Genomic DNA, 5,767 nt, shown 5'->3' with positions numbered 1-5,767 from the left:
GCAAAGCGGCGGCGACATCTGCGCCTTAACTAGGCTTCGGCAGCGGGATCCTTTGTGAGTCTCCGGCGCCGTAAAGCGCGTGGCTTTCTCCAGGAAGCAGGGCGGTCGACGTGCCGCCGGCGCCGCGGCAATTACAGTATAAGCTGCCGACGGTGGGATTGGTGAGAGAGACACTCGCTCCACGGGCCACATGGAATCTGAGGGTGTAAACAAATGTTTTTCCACTGGAGTTTGAAGGCTAAAAAATGTGACGATTACAGGAAGATGATGATTATAATGAACAGAACGCGGTCCTGTGGAGTTCAGCGACGGATGACTGGAAATATGTGCTCCTCTTCTCTTCAAACGGCTTTTTCTCTTTTCGGTCTCCACTCATTCACTTTTTATTGATCCCGACAATCATTTCTCCTCCTCCTCCTCTTCCTCCTCCCTGTGTGATATATTGCTGCTTTATCAGCCCGTTTAAATGGCTCGCCTGCAGTGCTGTTCACTTCCCTGTGAACTATGCTGATACTCTCCCTGAGAGGAGGAGATAGGAAGCAGCCTGTCTGTTAGTACTGAGGTGATATACACACACACACACACACACACACACACACACTGTACCTCAGCCTTGCCAAACCCATTGCATAAACCACCATTGATTTCCTGCAGAAATGCTCGAAAGTAAACCAAAACTCCCTCCAACATTAAGTCAAGTGTTCACCAAAAATGTCCTCATGAAGGCTCGGTTTGCAACCAGGACCTCATTGTCCCTGTTCACATGTACTATATTCACACAATTGTTTGGTTTTTTTTAGGCCTTTTGGGGACATCACGTTGACTGAGCCCCGTTTAAACAATAACCCAGGTTTTTTAAGATGCTTCTATTGAGAAATTGTTCTCTGCACATATTTGTTGTAGAGTTTTAATGATAAAAACAAAACAATTTTCAATGTTTCTGCCGTTTCCATGTAAATGGATGTCGTTTTCCAAATGTTGCCGTGTGCATGCAAAAATTCTATGAAACAGAAACACAAACTATGTATTTTAACTTGAAATGTTGTGTAAATGGATCTTAGTTTAAATGCAACCACAATTACTACTTATCATCCCATAAATGTAACTGCATTCTAACCTTAAAACAACTTTTCACTTTCAAAGTACTGATTCATACTTTTTGTTGTCCCGACAAGGACGACACATCCCTTTTGATGTCAGTCTGCAGCCTAACTTTGAAATAAACAATTTTGAATCACTTTCAAATGACATTGCAATAACTTGTAATAATAACAATAATGGCTTGGATTTATATCGAGCTTTTTTCAGGCTGACTCAAAGCGCATGCAGAAACCATAATTCATTCACACCAGTCGCACTGGGACTATTGATTTTCCTTACAAAAAAAAAAAGTCTCTTACTTTATCTTGTTTTAAAAATCTCTACAGACACACACAAACAGAATTAGATGTTTTGACTGCTTTGCAACATAAACTTGCTTGCCTGTAGCTTAGAATGAAGTTTTCCAGTAAAAAGTCACTAACTTTCCTGATGGGGACTTAATTCAAGTTGCATTTCCAAGACACACGGACACTAAACATGTCATATTTCCATTGCATAAACTTGCATTGCTTTCCCACAGAATTACTGCAAACTAATCATACTTTGTCGAACTGACTCCTTACAGAAAAAAAACATTTAAAAATTTTTTTTTTTTTTATTATTTATTTTTGTAGACTATTTTTGCATTCTTCTATATGCAACATAAACTTTTCTGGAAACAAACTATGATTATTGTATCAGCAATTTCAATAACTCCCATCATTGTGTGTGTGGACGTATTTCTAACTTTGTATTAAAATACGTAGTATGAAGCGTGTTGCATCCGTAAGCGCTGTTATAATTAAAATGTATTATTAGTGCAGTTTTACATCGTTTACAATCATACAAAGTTTGCAAGTTTATTAATGGAGTTCGTCTCAAGAAATCACATCACCCTTAAGCTTTATTGACTTCACGTTGTCCCATATTTTTAGCGCAGACATTTCCAAGACAAGTAATCAATGCACTGTGATCGAGAGGTTTTTTTTTTTTTTTTTTTTTTTTTAAAGTCTTGTGCAGACTATAGGAATTCTGTCCCCGTCAGAAAAGATCTATATGCAGAATATATTTATTATTCTAATGGTTGCGCTATGGAAAGTGCAAGCCTCTGTAAAACAAAAGTGAATGGTGGATGAATCATGCATTACTGGAAACAACTTCTATTTCACTCTGAAATGACTCTACAGTTTTGTAGTTTTTACAAAGTGCTTTCCACACTCTGGGATTAATCCAAACACCTGAGCGATAATTTCCCCAGGGAAAGGTTACGGTCATATATTTGCCATGATCGTTTAAATGCTGTTTTGGTTTTATTTGAGTCCTACCAGCCAATATTTAGCACCAGTAATCAACATTAAAGGGCACCAGCATAGAAAGCAAAACTTAATACGCCTCCATTCGCCTCATTTCTACTGCAATAGACTTGTAGGCAGCCGTGAAAAGAGCAAAAACTCAATAAAGGCGCCTCAAAATCCCTGTCTGATTTGTTTATTCCAATAATGTGGACAATTCAATACACAAAGTAAAGGATTGACTTTTAAGCTAGTCGAGTTTTCAACATGGGTGCTTGTTTCTTATTATGTATAACCACATTTAATTCAGCTTAAGGCCATCACAAAGAAATGTTTTCTCTGTGATGGAGGTGTCAGACATTTTAGTTTCATTGGCTTCATACAGTCCAATTTAATGTGCCAGTATAAATGTGCCACCTTTAAATTCAAACTTTTTATTTGTTGTGGCGCAGAGTGGTGGAAATTTCTATTTTTTCTTTTTTCTTTTTCTAAAACCAAGCAATTCCTACAGAAAATGACTACAATCTCATCATAAAGCCTATTTTAATGAAACATTCTGGTGCAAAATACCCTGACAACATGGCTTTGAAGCCAATTTGACAGCGACTTTCAAGGCACTTCGTTTAATAAAAAAATCTATGTTTTCTTTGAAGTTTTCACCATTTGCTTGGTGCTTTGGCTGGATTGGAGCGTCTTGCGATCTGGTTTTGGCCCATTGGCTTTATATTAACCTGCTGGTCCAGCAATCATACTGCAGAAATCCTTTAAGGCTTTCCAATGACTAATACAAGGGTACTGCACCAAATCACATCCCAATATCCGTATTTGGATGGCATATGGTTGCTTTGCAGGAATCCGCAGTCTGTTTAATTTTGAGTACTTATTAGAAGAAGAAAAAAACCCACAAGTAAGCAGTGTATCTGCCCACACACCTATTAATAATCTGAATGAATCATGTTTGCACACTGTCACAACCAACAGATAATTTGCGTATGCAGGAATGTTACTCAAATAAATCCTGAAGAGAGACAAATAAATACTCTGAAACACAAATGATAACCGACCCCTGCAATGATACGTACAAAAAAGAAAAAAGAAAAAGAACCAAAGCAGGGATTTTAGTGTTGTATGTAAAGGAATGACGAGAACATTTCCACACATTCGGGAGGCCTATTCTGTTTTCCTTGATAGTATCACAGACTTACCGCCCACTGAACTCTCAGCTGGAGGCTTTATGTCTGTCTGGAGAACTGTTGGCTTTTTATCTCAGATGCACACAAGTGCGTGCGCGCACACACACACACACACACACACGGATACAGAGACGTGCGAAAAAGCAAGACAACACACACAGCACACATACTCATTCACTTTACAGTCTTAAACATGCCCACACACACTGAAACACGTCTCATTGGTTTTCTTTCACACCTTGTCTTTCGAGTTGTACACAAAGACATATGTCCTCACGTGCACACACACGCACACACACACACACACGCACTTGGAAACTCTGACTCCTCCACCTATCCTTGAAGTCCTTTATGTGGTACTAAATCACCAAGCTGTCTGAGTGGTAAGGGTAAATACAGAGGACAGCCAGTACTTCTGCACACACAATGCAATGCCGGGCACCAATATCAAAGCCTCTGTTTCATTTTATCTCGGCCGGTTTATTTTTACCGACTACAGTGTTCAGTGCCCCGTTGTTGTGTGCCGTCCTCCAAAACCTTTATTAGAAGTGCAGATAATATCATGAATTGGTCCCGTGAAGGGCGGAATCGCTGCGAGGAGGAAGGCAACAAAGAATTGAAGGATACGAGTGGGTGGAGGGCTGAAGTGGGAGGACGAGCTGCATGTGAGGTGGAAAGGTGGATTGAAAGTGGCGAAAAAACAAATGGTAAGGTAGTGTGCAGGAATGAAAAGAACTTTAAAAAAAAAAAATGAATGGAAAGACAAATACAGAGATTAATGACCTGCATCAGGTCTACCAGATGGATATTCAAGACCAGGGTTCTTTCATTTATTTATTTTTTTTGTTTCTCATGAAAACACTTTAAAGTCGAAGTGTCATGGTCAGTATTTCATTGGCGTTTCGACAAATACCTGCAAGCGTTGGTGCTTAGGAGACAGCAAGGCTGCACATGTTTCACAATGGTGGCGAATTGAAGCAACAAGTCCCTACCCTCTCCATAAAACAGGATTTGAACCTCTAACCCTCTACTTGAACCACAGTTTGAATCCCTCTCCACAACCTTTCTGTCCCGTCACTTTCTCTCATTCGATCACCTAACCCCAACTCGATTAGGAGAAAGTCTGGTTCTGAAGATTTCTTCCCATTGAAAGTGTTTTTTTTTTTCTTTTACAATGCTTACTTATGTGGAATTGCTGGGATTTCCTGTGTAAAAGTGCCTTAAGGTGACTATATGTGGCACTAAAGAGAATTAATTGAATTGAAGAAGCTGAAAAATGCAAGCGTTTATTCTATTGGATGGAGAATTAAGACACAACTTCAAATTTTGAGGTGCCAATCAAAGCTACCAGCTCTACAGGTTTGTTGCTTCAAGATAAAGCGGGGTGAGAAAACCTCCATGTTCTTGAAAGTTCTTAAGAAAGGTTCCATACTCGTTTCCGTTGCCATTGACTTCAATGAAAACTGGTGAATGTGTATTTAATTTTCCAAGAAACAAGAGTGAAATCCTTTTTTAAAATTTTCTACTTTGGTTATTTTTCACAGATCAGCCCTGACTTGAAAGAAGAAAAGCCGCTTGGACATCCAACTTGGATACAAACGACTCCAATAGCAGGATTCACAGCCCAATGCAGACACTGATCAACACCCGCTGGCATCCTGACGACCATTGATTGGGTGGCCGGAGAAGTACATAGTGGGTTGCAGCCATGACTATGGCCGCCAATCCAACTTCCAGATCTAAATTGAGAACTCTTCGAGCCTCACTTCCTTCCGGGGGTAGATGTGGCTAAACACCAAGAAGCAATACGAGACATTTTTTTTGCTTGGACTCGTCTCTCGGGAACTTTTCGCCAATGACTTATTGGCAGAAAGTGGGAGATTTGAACCACAGAGAACTGTTTCAGTCAGTTTATAGCTAGCAAGACTGAGTGTAATACAATAGAAACCCAAGAAAACTTGGTTAGTGGTTCCCTATACCCCTTTTTCCCCCCTTACCCTCCTTTTCCCCTTACCCCGATTTTAAATCTCCCCTGTTTTGCCCTATTCCCCCAAACCCCACGTAGTAACTCCTATATTTTATATGAATGAACTATTTTTGGAAGAAACACCTTTGGACTCTTCAGGGAAGTCTCCCTAAGTACAGAAATCATCTCCAGTGAAGCAATACAACAAGGTGACGATCTCCCTTCACCACGTCACG

This window comes from Blennius ocellaris, assembly GCF_963422515.1.
Source record: "Blennius ocellaris genome assembly, chromosome: 23".
NCBI classification, from domain to species: Eukaryota; Metazoa; Chordata; class Actinopteri; order Blenniiformes; family Blenniidae; genus Blennius; species Blennius ocellaris.
This window is presented reverse-complemented; position numbering follows the sequence as displayed.